Raw genomic sequence first — 21,129 nt, forward strand, 5'->3', positions numbered from 1 at the left:
TAGGGTCTTGTGCAGGTATAAACGCATAGATATGTATATCTGTAGATGCATTCACTAGGATAACCAATGCTCTGTTTTTCTTTATGAATATATTTGAGGTCTTAATATTACAATGGCACTATATTTTCTCTGTTGTCAACATCATGTAATCATTTGTTGTTGTTATTGTGTATTTTTGGATATTCTCATCATAACCCCTATATTATTACATCATTTCACCTGTATATTCTTTGTTGTTGTATTTAACCATCTGTACTAATTGTTGCTTGTGGGGCTGTCTTTCCTCTGTGGCATCTGGGCACAGGTTTTTTCCTAAATATTATATTTCAAATCTCTGTTTTATCATTTACACAATGTTAATGCTGATATTTACATTTACGTTCATTGTATTTCTATCTTGTTTGCATTTGCTTCTAGGGACCTCTCCCTGCATGTCTTCCCTGTGCTTCAGCCGACCATCTGAATTGCCCGGCACACAAAGCCACCTGGTTATCTAACCGTAGGTGGTGCCCTGGAGGCTGATGGATGTTTCACATCACTGCCGGTGAGGCTCACTGTGTCAGTGGGCTGGGTGTGCGTGACGCTGCTCTGACGTGCAAACGTTCGTGCATGTGCGGTGGGGGTCGCACCGCGCACACACTGGCTCAGGGGGCTATCATAGGCTCTCCCGGCAGTCTCCTCCCCAACATCAGCTGTTTGCAACTAAGTTGTGCCAGCTGATTGGGGATCAGCTGCCATATATACACAACCAGCTAGCACTTGTTTGCTGGATGTCGGGACGTGCGTCTGGCTCCTCCAATATCTTTACAACCAAGGTAAAATAGCACCTATCATTACTTCTTATACTGCTGTCAATGCATACAAATTAGTGGGTAGATTTCTTTAAGACATTTTTTTTCTCTGGGATTAACCAAACCCTATACAATATACTTAATACGTTTCTGTATTCAATCTTGCAACTATTTTCCAATTTATGTATCCAGGCTTAAACTAAGTCCCCCCTTTTTTGACATATGGTCTATTTTCTTTCTTTCTCTCTTTCTTTCTCTCTTTTTCTCTCTCTTTCTCTCTCTTTCTCTTTCTTTCTTTCTTTCTTTCTTTCTTTCTTTCTTTCTTTCTTTCTTTCTTTCTTTCTTTCTTTCTTATAAAGATACATACTCCCCCTTATTTATCTTGACTGGTTTGAGTCACTTAAAATATATTAAAAATCTATCTTTAAGCCTATCCTGATAAATGAAGCCTGATGTCTAAAGGGACATGCCCACTCTACATAGGAGATCTCTTTTTCTATCTTTTATTTTTATTTTTCTATTTTATTTTTTTGCCCACTATTAGATATGTATTCCAGTCCTGGTCACTTTAACCTCCCAAGTTTAATTGACTTATATTGATAAATAGGCATATCATGTATTTTTTGAGGTTACCAATAAAATACACCTCTGTGTGACCTACCCATTTACTTTTGTAGTTGCTGATGTTGGCTCTCCACTTCGCCTGGCTGCCAGGTTCACCAGCACATTTCCAATATCAGTAGGTATCTTCATTCAGTCTTTTTTACATGTTTTGTGCAGTAAATACTCCAACCTTGATATACGTCCTACCCTGAGTTACAATCTAGCACACTTTTTTCACTCTTAGGGATTTCCACTTCTGGCCCCAGTATATTCTTTTGGCCGTCCTGCTGCCTTGGAATGTAGGGAGACTCCAACCCCCTGGAGGACAGTAACATCGAGTCTGCTTTCCAGACCTCTCTGATGCCCTTCTACCTTGAGATAGCACCCCCACCGGCACAATTATCTTGTACTATTTGTCTGCACTTTTTAATGCTGTGAAATGAAATATTGAAAATTATTTCACCATTCAACTCTATGTAAGTGAATTACCTTAACAGTCAAGCATTTAACTATGCATTTTATGTTGGTAAATGTTTCACTCAAAGATACTGATTCTATATTCTAATTATGTTTTAGATGAATTACTCCTTCCTTTGCATCCCTGAAGAAGGACCATATTATATCCCGAAACGCGTTGGATGTAAGGAGGGGTCTTTATATAACCCCCCTGTTATGGTGATAGTAATGAACTGTATTCAGATGAATCAATGTTTCATTTAATTTTTTATCATGTTTAATTATTAATAAAACCTATTGTTATTATACTACTCTTGTACATTTCTATTAGAATACTATTAGTTGCCCAAAAAAGTCCATTTAGGGGAACCCCTCTCTTTGTGATAAAACACAGTGGACCAGCACCAGCAGATGACATCGCTCCCCAAATCATCACGGACTGTGGAAAATTTTGCATTTCATTTGGAAATCAAAGTCCCAGGGTCTGCAGGAAGAGTGGAGAAGCATAGAATCCAAGTTGCATGAGGTCCAGCATGAAGTTTCCACAGTCAGTGATGATTTGGGGTGCCATATCATCTGCTGGTGTTGGTCCACTGTGTTTTATTAATGATATATGATATCACTGTGCTTGATTTGCCAGAAAACTCGCCTGACCTAAATCCTATAGAGAATCAGTGGGGTATCGCCAGGAGGAAGATGAGAGGCACCAGACCCAACAATTCAGATGAACTGAAAGCCACTATCAAAGAAACCTGGGCTTCCATAACACCTTGGCAGTGCCACAGGCTGATCACCTCCGCCCCACGCCGCATTAATGCAGTAATTCATGTAAAAGAGCCCCAACCATACTATACTGTACATGGGCATACTTTTCAGTGAGCCAACATTTCTGTATTTAAAATCCTTTTTTTTTTTTTTTTTTTTTTTTGGTCTTATGTAATATTCTATTTTTTCCGAGATACTGAATTTTGGTTTTCACTAGCTGTAAGCAAAAATCATCAAAATTAAAAGAAAGAACTGCTTGAAATATATCACTCTGTGTGTAACGCGTCTATATAAAATATATGAGTTTCAATTTTTTAATTGAATTACTAAAATAATGATGATATCCTAATTTTATGAAATGCACCTGTAGTATATAAAATGCACTTTTTATCTTTCAAAAAGTATTTCCCAGTGCTAAACCTTTCACCCAGTTTCTAAATTGCTGCATTTGTAAATTTCAAAAGCCAGTATAAGGGAATAGTAGTAATAAAAAAAGCACTGTGTGTCCAATGCCTTCATACATTTGCACATTCTCTAGGGGACAACCTGCTTCTTGTTCCACAATCTCCAGGTGGATTCCAAAGCTTATAGTTTTAGCCTATATATTTGTGTGTTAAGTTCTATATAATGGGTGTTATTAAACCCACAACAGTAAAAAAAAAAACAGTCATATGCAGTAAAGCATGCTTGTTATATTCACTGTAGAACCTAAGGGGTTAATCCTCTGCATTGTGTAAAAAGGCTGTTTGATCCTGTATTCTCTGATCCTCCCCTTCTTCCACTGTCCCCAAACCATCTCCTGATGGAACAGAGGTTTGGGGACAAGCTGTACGTGCTCAGTTTAGTGCGTATTGCTTGAGATATTTTTTTTTTCTTGAGAGAGTACATGTGATCAGCACAGGGCCAATCGGCACTGTCCAGACAGAGGGTCAGGGGTCCTGCAACCTCATAGGACAATCAGGGGAGAATGAAAACTCCTCCTACAAGCTTTAACCAGACACTGATAGAAGTCACAAGACTGCTCTAACTGCTGATGAGAAAAGGTATTTAGCAGTTTATATTTACGAAAACTATTATAGGGTGTACACACGGTCAGATTTTGTTCGGACATTCCGACAACAAAATCCATGGATTTTTTCCGATGGATGTTGGCTCAAACTTGTCTTGCATACACACGGTCACACAAAGTTGTCGGAAAATCCGATCGTTCTGAACGCGGTGACGTAAAACACGTACGTCGGGACTATAAACGGGGCAGTGGCCAATAGCTTTCATCTCTTTATTTATTCTGAGCATGCGTGGCACTTTGTCCGTCGGATTTGTGTACACACGATCGGAATTTCCGACAACGGATTTTGTTGTCGGAAAATTTTATCTCCTGCTCTCCAACTTTGTGTGTCGGAAAATCCGATGGAAAATGTCCGATGGAGCCCACACACGGTCGGAATTTCCGACAACACGCTCCGATCGGACATTTTCCATCGGAAAATCTGACCGTGTGTACGGGGCATTACAGTTCTGTGTAGTGTGGGAGATCAGATATAGTGAATGCAGGGTCCTGGGTTTAGTAACAGGTTCCACCTTACCTTGTCAAAGTGCTCTCCGCTAGATTAGTTAGTGCTTCCTGGGCTTATCAGCATCAGGCCTTTGTTTCCCAAATTTTCAGGGTTGCCACCTAGTCTTCTGTTTGTCAAGTTCTACCAGGTTGATGTCAGAAATCATGAAATCAGGCCGAGAGTTAAATCACACTTATTTAATAATAAAAGTAAAAAGAAAGTCTTGAACAGGATCGCAGGCGATAATTTCTGTGATGTTGACCAAGGCAAAGGCAGAGCTCCTCTGGACTGGACGGCTTTAGTAGGCAGAACTGACGAGCAGGATATCATCAACAGCTGAGTAACTGTGGAGAGATAGGAGCTGGCAATTAGCCGATAGCTGAGCGGCCAGCTCAGAAAAGGAAGGGCTGAGCCTAGCCCTGACAGTACCCCCTCCTTATCAACCCCTCCCCCTTGGGGGACCACCAGGCTTGAGGGGAAAATGTCTATGGAAATCACGGAGGACAGGGGCATGTACGTCCAAGGATGAGACCCAAGAGCGTTCCTCCGGACCGTATACTTTCCAATGCACCAGGTATGCGCCCACAGAACCTACGGGAGTCAACAATGGACTGTACTTCATACTCCTCATGGTTCTCAACCTGTACAGGGTGAGGACGTGGCACCGATGTGGTAAAGCGGTTGCAGACCAAAGGTTTTAATAAGGAGACATGAAATACATTTGAAATATGCATATTAGAAGGAAGGTCTAATGCGTAAGCCACTGGGTTAATCTTGCAAAGAATACGGAAAGGCCCAATAAACCGAGGTGCGAACCTCAGTGAGGGAACATCTTGGGATGGGTGATCTATCTATCAAAGTGCCCGGACAAGAGGGAGGGGCTGTATGTGACGGCGCGCAGAGGGGAACACACAGCTATTGAAATGAAAGCTGTGATGTTCCCGGTGTTGTAATCAAACAGGCGGCGGCGGCTCTCCTCTCCCTTTACTGGCTGCAATGGGGACACTGGCTGCACTACTGGGGACACTGGCTGCACTACTGGGGACACTGGCTGCAATGGGGACACATGCTGCACTACTGGGGACACTGGCTGCAATAGTGGGGACACAGGCTGCAATGGGGACACTGGCTGCACTACTGGGGCCACAGGCTACCATGTCCTCAGTCTCTGACCATCTCCTGTACCATGTCCTCAGTCTCTTACCATCTCCTGTACCATTTCCCCAGTCTCTGACGATCTCCTGTACCATGTCTGCAGTCTCTGACGATCTCCTGTACCATGTCCTCAGTCTCTGACCATCTCCTGTACCATGTCCTCAGTCTCTGACCATCTCCTGTGCCATCTCTGCAGTCTCTGATCATCTCTTGTACCATCTCTGCAGTCTCTGATCATCTCCTGTACCATCTCTGCAGTCTCTGATCATCTCCTGTACCATCTCTGCAGTCTCTGGCCATCTCCTGTACCTTGTCCCCAGTCGCTGACCATCTCCTGTATAAAAATATTTTTAAAAACAGTAATTTTTGGTATTGGTGTTGTTTCAGTATCGGTTTCGGTTTTTGGGATCAAGGAAGTTTATTTTTGGTTTCTGTTTCGGCACCAAAAAACCCATTCGGTGCATCCCTAATTACAAGGTACTCATAATGGCCTGTTCTGGTATTAAACGCAGTTTTCCACTCGTCGCCCTCCTTAATCCTCAAAAGATTGTCTCAAATCAAGCTTCATGAAAACCGTTGCTACCTTGAGGCGGTCAAATAATTCCGTAATCAATGGAATTGGATAGGCTTTCTTAATCGTGAAACGATTGAGACCCCTATAATCAATACAAGGTCTCAGTTCACCACTCCTCTCCTTCACAAAGAAGAAACCAGCACCATCAGGAGACAAGGATTTGCGGATGAAACCTCAAGAAAGTGCATCTGCAACATACTCCTCCATAGCCTTATCCTCCAAAACCCAGCCATAAGGGGTAAGGCACCAGGTTGAAGGTCAATTGTGCAATCATATGGCCGATGTGGAGGCAAACTACCGGCTTGACCTTTGTCAAAGACATCGCCAAAATCGAGGTACTCCTTTCAGCAGGGAGGAGAGTGAAGAGGTGCACAGGACCTTGGCTACCTTCTGGAAGCATGTCTCACTGCATTATGGTGACCAGGAGAGAACCTCAGCACGGAGCCAATCAAAAGAGGGGTTGTGCCTCTGTAACCAAGGATAACCAATAACTAGCGGAAACTTAGGTGACGAAATAATTTGGAATTGGATTATCTCATGGTGAAGAGCCCCTGTGGCCATGGACAACGAAACCGTCACATGGGCAGGCTGTAGAGGTCTCCCGTCAGGAGCCTCAATGGCAAGTGGAGTGTCATGCAGCTGCAGCAGAATCGAGTGCTTCGATACAAAGGCAGCATCATTGAACAGGCCTGCAGCCCCAGAGTCAATTAGAGCCTGTATCTCGACGGACGACTCAGCCCAAGATAGGGTATTATTCTTCTGGATAACTGGGGACGAAACAACGCCACATATGGTGTGTCCATGACAGGACCTCAAGGTTTGGGCGTTCCCTGGACAGGTAGGACAAGACTTCAAAAAGTGACCTGCCTTGCCACAATAAAGGCACAATCTCTCCCTCCTCCTAAATGTTCTCTCATCTGCAGAGAGACACGTGAAGCCCAAGTGCATGGGTTCACCTTCACTGACCGACTCGGTACCAGGAGGCATGGGATGTGAGGGAGGCACGGGTGGGACTGCAAAGCTCGGAGACAAACATACAGGAGGCTTCCGCAAGCGCTCCTTTCTCTAAGTCTGGAGTCAATGAGGATGGCAAACGTGATCAACCTCTCCAGCTCAGTGGTTATATCTCGGGCTGCTATCTCATCCTTGATAGTATCCAAGAGACCATGAGAAAAAGCAGCCACAAGGGCCTCATCGTTCCACGCAACCTCTGCTGCCAGAGTACGGAATTCAATGACGTAGTTGACAACAGTTCTCGTACTCTGTTCGATGGACATGAGCCACTTGGCAGCATAAACAGAGCGTGCGGAACGTCAAATACCCTTTTAAACGAAGCCACAAACTCAGGGTAGCTCAAAACAACAGGTTTTTGTGTCTCCCTTAGAGGGTTTTCCCAGGCCAAGGCTCTCTCAGAAAGCAAAGATATCACGAAACCTACTTTGCTTCTGAAACGCCTGGGGCAGCATCTCAAAGTATATCTCAACCTGGTTGAGAAACCCTCTGCCCTCTGAGAAACCCTCTGCATTGGACTGGATCGCCCCCAAATCGCTGGGGAAGCAGAGCGGAATAAGATACTCCTCTTATAGAGGTAATACTCGAGTCGGGTGACTGCACAGAGACTGGAGCAGCAGCAGGGTCGGCCTGCAACATAGGTTGTACCGGGGCGGCCACAGTGGGAGATTCCAGATGAGCCGTGCGACTAAGGAGCGTTTGTAACGCCATGGCAAACTGATCCATGTGGTGATTCAGTTCATCCAATCTGGAAAAAATATTACCAACAAGTGGATTGACTGGATCTTCTGAATTCATGGCCTTCGCCTACTGTCAGAAACCATGAAGTACAGTTAAATCACACTTGTTTAATAATAAAAGTAAAAAGAACAAACGTAGTCAAAACATAGCCAAAGTTCAGTAACCAGAACGGATAGTCAGATAAGCCAAACATCAGGAATCAATGTAGTGGAACAGCAAGCATGATCTGCAGCCAGAAGGGATGTCAGCAAAGCAAGTCTTGAACAGGATCGCAGGCGATAATTTCTGTGATGTTGACCAAGGCGAAGGCAGAGCTGCTGTGAACTGGACGGCTTAAGTAGGCAGGACTGACGAGCAGGATATCATCAACAGCTGAGTAACTGTGGAGAGATAGGAGCTGGCAATTAGCCAACAGATGAGCGGCCAGCTCAGAGAAGGAAGGGCGGAGCGAAGCCCTGACAGTGGATTTTTAGGCTTCACCTGATGCCAACGTTGATTGGCTCTGTGAGCTCTACTGAGCCCCTTCTGTTATAGAGGTTGTAAACCCTCTAAGTTTTTCACCTTAATGCATTCTATGCATTAAAGTGAAAAACCTTCTGCCCCCCAGAGCCCCCCTTTTACTTACCTGAACCTGATCTTTTCAGCGATGAGAACAAGCCCAGCAGGTCCAGACGCTGTCTCAGGTGACGGGTCCTCATTGGATAGATTGATAGCAGCAGCAGCCATTGGCTCCCGCTGCTGTCAATCAAATCCAGTGACAAGGGAGTCAGGGGCGGGGCCAAGTCCTGCTGTCTGTCAATGGACACAGCAGCAGGACTCGGGAGCACGCCTGCACAGGTGCCCCCTTGGAATGCAGGTCTCCGAGGGGGCACTCAATACGTGGAGGAGCCAGGAGTGCCGCTGGGGGACCCCAGAGGAGGAGGATCGGGGCCACTCTGTGCAAAACCCTTGCACAGAGGTGGTAAGTATACCATGTTTGGTATTTAAAAAAAACAAAAACCTTTACAACCCCTTTAACCTATAAAACATATGTAATGGTAATTAACAGCGCTAATATTAAAAATGAATAAATTCAATAATAATACAACATAAAGTGAGCTATAAACATGGCACACTAGTGAGGTGAATTTGATAAGCAGTCCATGCAATAATTCTCAAAGCCATGTAAGGTGCCGCAATATCATCAGAAATATGAGACCGCAAAAGATCCTATCCTGAGTACCGTCACCAATCCACCTTGTGAGCACCCCTTTGGTGATGCGCTTACCACAATGATGAAAACAATGAGCCTGATATCTCCAAAAGGAAATTAGACACTCTTCCAAGGATTGCCAGAGATGAGTCCTGTACCAGCCCAGTTCAAACGATTCACTAAAAAAAACACAAGGGAATGCTCTACATAGCGTAATACTGTATTTTATTTGGAGACTCAACCCCCACAAACATAATGTACTTGCAAGATCAATAAATAAAAACAGCGTATCTGAATGAAGCCTGTACAACACTTCATAACGTCAGCTCACCACTTCCTGGAATTCCTGAACTCGCTGACCGCGGTGAGACCAGGGATGAGGTAGGTTCGTGATTGACAAGAGAGCCGCGTGGTCACGCTGTTGTTCATGTGGGCCTGTTGGCATTTGTTTTTACTGTATTAGTGACACTCTTTTTGATTTTAAATTTGACTGAAGCCACTCCATCTTGTATTCTTCTACAAGAAATGTACAGAACTTTTGTAACCTCTTGAGATAAGTTAGCTAGCTGTCAGCATGTACCAGGCTGAGCTGGTTCTAGTTGTTCTGTTTGATGGACATTTAGTAGGTGAGGACTAAGGCTGGATTCACACCTATGCATTCTTAGTGCTTTTTGCATTTTGCAGATTTGCACTACAGAACGTGTTCCATAGGAAATCATGATAGATGGACTGTAGTGCAAATCTGCAAAATGCAAAAAGCACTAAAACTGCATAGGTGTGAATCCAGCCTTATGCAGTCAGTATTTCACAGAAGTGTAAGTGTATATAAACTGCTTGCCATAGCCAATACATTTTAGAATTCACTTGTGCACTGCAAACCTGTCAGTGTTAATTTCTTGTGTACACATGTTAAAGGACATTTTTTTTTATACAACAAACAATCTTGTCTAAAACAACTTGGCGAGCCCTGAGCCAGGAATGAACATGGAAAACCGCACAGCTGAATGATCCCGCACACAGACCCTGGGTCTTAGACACAAAAGATATCTGGTAAATTACTTTTAGCTTACTTTCTTCTCTGTCTCACAGGGTTTTCATGGGTGTTGAGTTGCAGGTAACCTAACAATGTGGACCTATCTTGTATAACATTTGTGCTGCATTTTTCTTATACATCTAAACCATGACTTACCGTAAAATCACTTTCTTGGAGTTTAGGAGACATAGGCCCCTCCTCTCTTCTTATAATCCACTCCTACTATTGTTTTGCTACTAAACTGAAGCATGATGGGAGTGGGAGGGGTTATGCTAGGTTGTTCTGGCAGCTTTGTTTACTTGTGTCTAATCTCCTGAAGGTAGCAGCATAATCCTAGGTACTTGAATACTCATCCTGTGTCCCTTAATGTTGTCCAAGAACAGGATTTCATGGTAAGTCAAAAATACTATTTTATATACAGAGAAGCAATGAAATACAATCATATTTAAAGTACAACTATTTTTTTCTCAATAGTTTTATTAAGAGAAGTAAGTGGATTACAGAGGCATTGTCATTCTAAGGTCATACAATGGTAGTATGCATATATTTCACCTTATAAGCCTTATAAACATGATATGTTCATGTAAGAGTAAAAACAGAAAGGGTGCAAGAGGATGTAAGGCTGGGTTCACACCTCCGTCAGATGCGGCTCGCAGCAGGAATCCGGTGCATCTCTGTTTAAGGGAATTGTTTTTGCCTGAATTCGGCCCTGAACCGGAGCCAAAGACGCACACAAGCCGCTCTGCAGCCACAATGGAGATATGTGAACCGGTTCCATATTATTATTATTATTCAGGATTTATATAGCGCCAACAGTTTACGCAGCGCTTTACAATATAAAAGGGAGACAATACAGTTATAATACAATAAAATACAAGAGGATTAAGAGGGCCCTGCTCAGAAGAGCTTACAATCTAATAGGGTGGGGCAGGTGGTACAAAAGGTTGTAACTGTGGGGAATGAGCTGGTGGAAGTGGTAGGAGATTAGTTGGAGACGTGATAGGCTTTCCTGAAGAGATGAGTTTTCAGGGATCGCCTGACGGTAGCAAGAGTAGGGGATAGCCGGATAGATGGAGGTAGCGAGTTCCAGAGGATGGGAGAGGCTCTGGAGAAATCCTAGAGACGAGCATGGGAGGAGGGGATGAGAGAGCTTGAAAGCAGGAGGTTTTGAGAGGAGCGGAGAGGTCGATTTGGATGATATTTGGAGACAAGATTAGTGATGTAGCTCGGGGCAGAGTTGTGAATGGCTTTGTATGTTGTGGTTAGTATTTTGAATTTAATTCGCTGGGTGATTGGGAGCCAGTGTAGGGATTGGAGTAGAGGGTTGGCAGACACTGAGTGGTTGGTAAGGTGGATAAGTCTGGCAGCAGCATTCATGATAGACTGAAGAGGTGATAGCCTATGGAGAGGTAAGAAGGGAGTTGCAATAGTCAAGGCGAGAGATAACAAGGGAGTGAATGAGGAGCTTGGTGGTTTCATTTGTTAAAAAGGGGCGAATTTTAGAGATGTTACGGAGGTGAATTCACAATCTCCTGTCATGCAAATTGGATGTGGAAAAACCCACATCCAAATCGCATAGGTATGAACCCAGCCTTAAGGGGTAAATAGTGGAAAGAGGGAGAAGAGAGGAGATGGGTGTAGGTATGGAGATGTGGGGTGTCTCTCGGATTAGGTATGAATCTAGGTATGATACATCCCTTGGTTAGAAGCAAGGTTACAATTAGTCATTTTCTTGTTCAGGGTTCACTATTTTTTTTTTTAGATGTACCAAGCTCTTGTAAATGTGTGGCACAAGTGTTTATGCATATTTTATTATGGGTTTTTGTGCACGAAAACATCCTCTCCTCCTCCTGTCTCCTTTTCCTCTCTTCACCCTAGCAAGCCTATCCCAGTAAAACATGGAGAACTAAGGACAATTCAGTCCTTTGGATGTCGAGGGTTTCATCCCGAAGGTGCAGGAGCACCCCAATGTGTATGACCTCAGAAATCCCCATTATAAATTCTGGGTAAGGTTTCCTGGGAACAAATAGCAAGGCAGATGTTCCTGGATTGGGAGTCCCACTGTGTCAAAAAAAAAAAAATAACATCTATGATAAGCCTCTGTAGTGCCCTGTAGGTTTTGTTGATAATGTACTGAAATTAGTTTGTTGTCATTATGCAAACCTGGCAGGAAATGTTTGTTATCTTTGGAGTAGGAAATGTGCAGACATGTGAGTCCTGTTAGACGTTTGTTTACAGTATTGTAGCTAGACGTTAGCAGATGTTCACTTAGCAAAGATGTAGAACTGTGCGATTTTTTGCCTAGAGGCATCTATATAGAAGCTGTAAGAAAACTTAGCAATAATTGTTATAGAAAATAAGGCATGTAAAGAAATTTACTTAATTATGACTGTTTTAAAACAGCCAAAGGAACAACAAAGTATAGCAAAAAAAATGATATCCCTTTTTTTTAAATTTAATAGCCTTAAGATGCCATGGTAACTATCCTGTGGGAGACACAAGGAAGGATGCAAAGTCATCTGGAATGTGTGCACCTTATGTGGTGTCTCAAGTTGCAGGTCCATGGACCCTTTCAATATTGTGGATTAGTAAGTCTTCAAAGTGGAAACTATCACATTAGTGAACAAATTGTGTAGAGCACATGCAGCTTTGATTGCAGTGATAGCATTCTGTATGTTTAAGTTGATGGGAATGTACAAAAAACACAGCTTACTAGAAAGGATCCCAAATACACACTAGACAGCTATTGGTGCTGTGCTCTGATGGGGTGATATTTAAACATCTTCTTCTGCACATCTAGTAAATATTTTGAATAGGGCCTTAGCAGGTTTTCACCTAGGGCAAAGCCCTCATCCTCAACAAAGGAACAAGGTATCACTGGGCCTCCCAAGTGGATAGATCCAGTATATTTACCTGTTTTGTTTCTCTTCCTCCTTTAGCAATTATGCAGCAGATGTTGCAGCTGCTGACATGAAATGTATATTTTCAATATTATCTATAGCTCACAAGCTCTGACAGCAAATCTACACTTATACTGCAGTCCTTAGAATTATCTTAATGGTGAGAAGAAATAATATGACAGAATTTCAAACAAAGTACCATTATCCAAGGCTACGTTCACACAGCCAAATAGCAGTGCTCAGGGACAGCAAGAATCTATTGTTAAACAGTGCCTGCACACACTGTGTGACCAGCAGCAACTGTCCGATTTGTACAAATCAATGGCTAGCACCACTGTTGTTCACATGTGACTGCATCCAAGCAGCTACTTGCAAATAGAGCCTCTGACTAACCCAGGGCACAGACAGTGTGTGTCCAGGGACAGCATTTCTACGGAGTCCTTGTTGCATGCAAACTGGCCACAGCTAATTGGCCAGTTTGTATGCAGCCAAAGCACAGAGTGTTGCTTTGTTCAGAGGCAGCATTCAGCCACCTCCAAATAAAGCAAACTGTCCACAGATACACACTTATGTAAATGTAGCCTAAGGAGCAGCATTATAGTCAAGTTTAGGCCTGGGGCCAGGGCAGGTGGCAAATACGCATAGCCACAGAACCAGGTAGAAAGAGCAGTTAAAAACAGACATGTTAGTCAATCCATTGACAGGAATGGACTCAAACTATGAAACAATATAAACAGTGCCTGACACTGACTGACTGGCTATTTTGCTCATGTGCTATTTTTACTATTTTTCAAAAATGGTTATTTTACAAAAAAACATTTAATACAGTGAGCCCCCATGACACTAGTATTAGAGAGCACTAATAGATTTCTACAGAGAGAGTCCTGCACTCTGGGCATTACGCACTCCAGAGCCATGTGCCCTGAGCGATACACAGTTATGAGCCCTGTGCTCTTTATGGTATCCACTCCTGTGCCATGCAGCTTGGGCGATACATAGACCTGTGCCTTGCATTATATACACCTTATTGTGCATTTCATACTCCTGACCACTGCACTCTGTATGCTGCGATATGACATACTCCTTGCACTCTTTATACTATATTTTACACTACATACTTTGGACCAAAGCGTTTATTGTCTTCACAGCTGCTGGTGGCTTAGTAGTCACTAACTAAGTAACTGACCATTTTCTGAAGTTCCCCTTTAAGGCACAGGTGCAGAAAAACATGTAATAGAGGTTTTTTTTATAATTGTGCTAATTGTTGTACATTTCTGTTAGATTCTCTCTTGCGCAACAGAAATTAAACCATATTGTAAAGGTTTATGGATATCATTAGCCTTGGACTCCCAAATCCTACAAGCTTGCGTGGAAATCCTCACAGTATGCAATCCTTCTCAAAGGATTAGCCTTTGCTACCACCCAGACTGAACAATTCTTGCATGCATTAGTGATGTACAAGATCTACAAGTCAGGGAGTCAAACTCTTCCTCTGCTCCCTACCAACATCCCCTTTAGGCCAAACAGACCTTGAGTCCATGGGATCAGTGCAACCTGATCTATGCCTTTTTCCTTCTGGAGCTAAATCTGCATCTGCTTTGCAGAAATTAAAATAGAGGGCTTCCCACTGATACTCATTATGTCCCAAATGGCCCACAAGGGCTGAACTCCCAAAATGCATGGTGTGATTATAAGGGGGAAGCTGGCATAGAGTATACAGTAGTATGGCTGGGTAAAGGGGGCTTAGAAAGGATGAGAGGGAGGGGAGCTGTCAAAGAATGCAGTGTTGATGATAGGGGGAGAGCAGGCAAGAAAAATAGTGCGTACTTAAGGCAAAGTGTGGTGGAACACTGCAAGAGAAACTACTGATGACAGCAAGGAGACAATGTGGGGGCATAGACAAGGATTTTGAAAAGAGAGTTCTTGAGCTGTATACGGTGTGAATGATGTGGGTGGTGGCGATTTGTCAGCAATTTACAGTACATAAATCTGGAAGTAGAGAAAAGAATGCTCATATCGCTCAATCCACCTCAAGGAGTCTTGTGTTCCCAAAAGAAAGAGCCAACAAGGTGATTAACATTAAATTAATCACAAATGATCCAAATTCCTAATGTCAAAGTGTGATAGAACAAAATAAATAATTATTTAAAAGATAGTAAGAAAGAAATATATGCTGTATAAACAATGAGAAACAACGGAGTGGCTTTTGTCCCCAGTGGCTGCCTAGTCATCATGATTCAGGGCAGCATCTGATATCCCTTAATCCATTCACGTTTGTGAGTGCAACAACATTTCTATTCTTTTCATTCATAAATCTTACATGCTACACTATACAGTTGCTTGGCGCCCCTTTCTCCTCCCCTTGTGTTTTTATAAATCTGGAAGCAGTGAGATCTGAGAGAAGGTACATTTATTTTTCTATTGCATTCATTGTTAGTCATAGAATACTCTAGTAGTGAAAGCAAGGGTTTTCTTGTGAGAAGGGCTGCTTTTACTATAATGGCACTCATGAACCAGTGTCAAATGGCAGCAGTGTTAGATTGGTAGCTCTGGTATACAAATCATGATAGCTTTTTCCTTATTTAATTTCCCTCTTCTGGACATCTATGAACAGTTTTGTCTTAATTAATCTGAAAATCTACAGGGATAAAGTCGGTGCAGGAGGCGTGGAGAGCTCTCCTTCCTTTTGTTTAGGGGTCTGTACATTGGTAAAGTAGCAGTTTATGATAATCAGACCCCATGCTCTCTCCAATAGTGCTTTCTTACAAAAATGTTACTATGATTATCACATGAGCCACGGGGATGAACTTTACATGGGGGGGTGGGGGGGGGGTATTTCTGGTGTGCCTGGATCAGCACAGTGTTTAAAATCAAAACCCTGACTGTAAGAAGTTGGACAGAGCTGAGGATCACATATGTTGGTCAGGGCAGATCTCTCAGATGTGGACTATATGCAGTGAGCACTTATAGGACAAGTGGAAGAATCCACTTCTAAAATGTGAGTTTCACTCCTTTTTAATAATATATTATTTGAATGAAAGATTATGATGATTTTTTCTACTTATTTACATAGATAGTTGAGATGATATTCCTGTTTCCTACACCTATTACATTGTTGCTGTTTAGCATTATTTTTATATTTGACTAATATATGCCTTTACTTTTTATTCTGCTTCCCTGCATGTTGTTAATCATGTGGGTTGTCTATATTGTACCGCTATATGTTAACTAGTATTTGACACAGTTACCTAAACCATTCATCATTTCTTAATCTTCTCCCTTTCAGGAATGCCGGAGGAAAGCTGTTTGCTAATCAGCTCAATGGAGAACATGAGCTACATGAATTATTGGTTTTCCTGCAAAAAAAATTTACATTTCTGAACATACGCTTTCATTTCCACCTTTTTGAAATTTACACTGCTCCTCATTTGGCACAACTCATTTTTCTAGAATTACTACACACTGCCGGTTAGGATCCTCACAATCTCTTAAACAAATGATACCACTGCCATTTATATAAAATGAAAGGCCTTTGGTGAATGAGATTCCAAATGAGGGATAAATTCATTCCACAGTGTGATGTAACTCAATACCCACTTATACAGTAGCAGATCCTGACCACAGTTGAAATTCATCAGTGTCTGTCACACTTGTTAAATCATTAGCAAGTGATGCATTATTAAAGAGGTTTTAAGACCGAGAGGCTCAGGACTACTATTGATAAGCAAATGTTGCTGATAGTTTCTAGTGTGATAAACCAGACTAGAAAGTAATAGCTGTAAAACTCTGCAATGATTTATGGGACAACAAAAAGCCACTTTATTATTTTCTTTGTATTTTAGAATTAATCAATTAGAAAAGTGTTCATTTTGTGACAAAATAAGTGCAATTTAAAAAAAATACATAATATATACAGACAAAAAATAATTAAAACTGTAAAGTCCAAAGGCTTGCAACCTTGTAAAATAAATTGCTGTATTTGCGCATGCAAATCTGGCCTAAATCAGGAAAGCTTTCACTAGCAACAAGATGTTGTGCTATTATGTACAGCCTTCTGCTAATATAGTTTAGAGCACTTTCCACAGTATATCACAGTACGTAAAAAAGGCAACTGTGTCACATTTCCACATTTATATTATTTTGCTTTATTTGGTTGAAAATTGAGGACTTTTTAGATCTATCCTGCCTAGCTGCATCAAAGTGCAGCAATAAACCTACAGGTATACTCTCCCCTGTTATTGCTTGATTTTGTGCACCTTCTGACATTTTAACACTAGGAAATGTTTGTACACAACCCAACCTGCATTGTAAAATGACAAAGCAAAACAGAGGGCACACAGGCCTAGTGCATTATCCTCAATGGTAATCTTTAATAAGTAAAAAAGGTAAGTATTATACCCACAAACTGACACATGCTTCACAGCTTTTCATATAGAAATGGCAACTTAAGGTCCACGATACAGCATATCACATAGCCAGCAGATGGCTCTGAGGAAGAGGCCAGTCCTTCGAAATGCGTCAACCAGCTGTACTGCTGGAATTTTATCTGTTATGTGATATGCTGTATCATGGACCTTAAGGTGTCATTTCTATATGAAAAACTGTACCTTTTTTAAAAGATTACCATTAAGCAATAATGCAATAGGCCTGTGCGCCCTCTGTTTTGTTTTGTAATTTCAGGATTTATTTCATGTCTGTGTATCACTGGATACTAGTCACTTTTCAGGGTAGATGTAAGGGTTTCCAACCAATTTACCCCATTTAGATACCTTGACTACTAGTGGTCCGGGTAGTCACACTTTTACTAGAGAGCATGCATCCTCTTTATTCATATGCTATCTAAGCACTAGAGCCTTAAATATGTTAGAGAGACTCATTGGTGATTCCACAATATCAAAGTATGACTAAAGGCAAAATTTTTTTTTTTCCAATTTTGGATAGAGTGGAGAAGGATTAGAACACCTCTCAGTTTTTATTGCTGTCTATGTCCCCATTAGGGAGATTCACTCTCTCTATTTGGCCTGTTTACCATTACCATTGAAAATGAAAGAAAAACCCAAATTTTGGGTTGTCCCCAGAAAGTAATAGCGGGAAAATCTTCCAATGGGGGCACTAGTTCTAGTGTCCTAAGGGCCCCCAAGTAATTCCCTTATTTTGCAAGGATTTCCTCTTACTTCCTGTTTGGCTATGGGACAGGAAGTGAAGGAAAATGTCCGCAATGGGACACAGATGGCTAAAAAAAATCTGACTCTATCCAAAATAATAAAAAAAAAACTGCCTATAGTTCTACTTTAAATTCATTAAGAATCTGGCATTAGGTAAGTCTATCCTAAATTTTAATCAAAGTGGTGGTCTGATTCAAAACTCTAGCTTTAATATCTGACTGTACTTCATTGTGGGCATTCACCTCAGTAAGGTGCAAATATTAGCCAATTGATCTGGTCTTTCCTGCTTACTGAGGGATAATATACATTGCTCTTTAGTAAGAAGCTGGGAGTTTGCATCTGCCAACTTTCTCTGCTTTCTTCCCTCTCAGGCAACTGTTTTTGCAATGACTCCACAAGCTTGCCTTTTATATCACAGTCTGCACTGTGCCTGTGAAATTGTTCTTGTAGCTCAGTTTCATTTTGACAAATTGCTTGCTGTAGTCCTCCATTCATCCATTTCAATACTTGGGGCGGTTTCTACCTTTAGAAGGGTTCCACACATTTTTTCTATGTCTTCTCTAAGATGCCTCTCTGCTCTCTGCTCGCCCCTCTGCTCAGCTATAATTCTGAGCAATAATGCAATTTCATTTGCCAATATTTGTTTCTTCATTTTCTATGTTATTTGTTTACCCAATAGTATGCCATTATTTAGCTGACACTGAAATAATAATATATTAGACAGGCTTTTAGGAGGTTCATCTGCACATTAATGATAATTGGCAGAGGCAAATTTTTTAACATACTGTATGTATACACAAGTTCCATTTCACAATCAACACAGACACAACCAGGACCGGCGATGCCGCTAGACGAACCAGGCGGCACTGCTGCCTAGGATGCAGCCACGGCCACTGGTTTCTCTACTAGCTAGTAGCTTGGCCGGGGAACAAGAGGCGCTGCAGCCCGCCACCCTACACTGGTGCGGGACCCAGCTGTTATCCGGTGTTATGTATCGGCACACAGAGTACAGCCTGACCAGTATGAGGTCCCTTCCTCCCTGCCCCCTCCTCTCTCAGCGCCCTGTCCAACTACACGTGCAGCTCCACGCTAGTTCCGAGTTTCCTCACACTGAGCTCGGCTCTAGGTATGGCGGTGGAGCAGCAGACGGCAGGGAGGGCGGAGTTTTCTTTGAGGCATTAGGTCGGAGTAGAGGGCCTGATATGGATTGGGGGGGGCAATTTTTTTTCATTGCTGACTATTCTTTTTTTTACATTCAGCTGTCAGCGGGGTATCGCTGATAGCTGAAAAACATGGCAGCCCGGCTTCCCAGCCTACTCCTTAACAACCAGCTATTCACAATTTATGTTCAAAAAGGCACTGCAGAACGTGCCAGAAAAACTCATCTACCGCAGCCACATAGATGTGAACCTAGGGTCATGGCCCATAACTGAAGCTGAGTGTACATCTTTTACCCCTCTTTGGTGGCAGAGCTCTTTTCTGAATCACAATTTTTATGAAACATAGTTCACTGGCTAATGACATGGATGTACACGTTAATGGACTATTTATTAATTCCATGTTATTTCAGCACAGAGGCTATTAACTGAGTATTATTTTCACCTTTGGATGGGTGGAAATTTATATTTTTATAGTTATAATTTCATCTGCACTGGTTATTAGTTTAAAAGCAGATAAATGTGCACATTATTAATTGTGTTTTGCTAGTTTGGGATTATTGCACCTTTTCGTTTTTTCACCAGTCATTTTTTTACTGGTTATAATGTGAAAAGTAAAGGATTTTGCACATAATATTATCATTGGTATTTTGCTAGCGCAGCATCATTGCACTTGATTAATTTTGTGAAAGTTGGACACTTCTGGTGTAAATAACTATGTAAATAATGAATTCCAGCCTTCCACCAGTAGAATGCACGATTCTATGAAACACACATGTGCCATTGTGCTCTTCACCACATGAATGAGCTTCTTACCAGAATATGTTGATCCCCAATCACAGAAATCAACAGGGCATGTTAACATTTAGATGATTCTTTCAACAGTATATCACCAGCATAAACACCATTCATGCACTTCCTAGTTGCCTCGAGTACTAATCAGCTCAGTCGGTTGACCCCATGTAGGATGTTATGCAAAGGAGCAAAGGCCATACATAGTGTAATTCTGTATTGCACATTTATTGTAAAAAACACAGACACTTACTCACAATTTAAAATGTAAATCAGCACACAATGACAAAATGCTGCACCAGCTTGCACTCGGCGGGTGTGATGACGTCCCGAGTTAAGCCCCTCCCTATGATGCATTTCACGCCAATACGCATTGTTAGGGATTTGGGAGTAACAAGGGATGTCACATTTGTAATATATATATATATATATATATGTATATATATATATATATACATATATATATATATATTCTATTTAGTTAGGAAGTCGTGGCCAAAATGTTTGCCCCTTGAAACCTTGAAGGTGCTCATTGGCATTTGGGCCCCTACATAGTTACATAGTAGGTGAGGTTGAAAAAAGACACAAGTCCATCCTATGTGTGTGATTATATGTCAGTGTTACATTGTATATCCCTGTATGTTGCGGTTGTTCAGGTGCTTATGTAATAGTTTTTTTAAACTATCGATGCTCCCCGCTGAGACCACTGCCTGTGGGAGGGAATTCCACATCCTTGCCGCTCTTATAATAAAGAACCCTCTACATAGTTTAAACTTAAACCTCTTTTCTTCTAATTTTAATGAGTGGCCACGTGTCTTGTTAACCACTTCAGCCCCGGGCCATTTGGCTGCTAAATGATCAGTCCACTTTTTGCGATTCGGCACTGCGTCGCTTTAACTGACAATTGCGCGGTCGTGCAACGTTACTCCCAAACAAAATCTTTTTTTCCCACAAATAGAGCTTTCTTTTGGTGGTATTTTATCACGTCTGCTGTTTTTATTTTTTGTGCTATAAACAAAAATAGAGTGACAATTTTGAAAAAAAAGCAATATTTTTTACTTTTTGCTATAATAAATAACCCCCAAAAATATATAAAAAAAATTTTTTTTCCTCAGTTTAGGCCGATACATATTCTTCTACATATTTTTGGTAAAAAAATCGCAATAAGAATTTATTGATTTGTTTGCGCAAAAGTTATAGCGTCTACAAAATAGGGGATAGTTTTATGGCATCTAGTA

The sequence above is a fragment of the Aquarana catesbeiana genome, linkage group LG07, assembly GCF_042186555.1.
Source record: "Aquarana catesbeiana isolate 2022-GZ linkage group LG07, ASM4218655v1, whole genome shotgun sequence".
Classification (NCBI taxonomy): domain Eukaryota; kingdom Metazoa; phylum Chordata; class Amphibia; order Anura; family Ranidae; genus Aquarana; species Aquarana catesbeiana.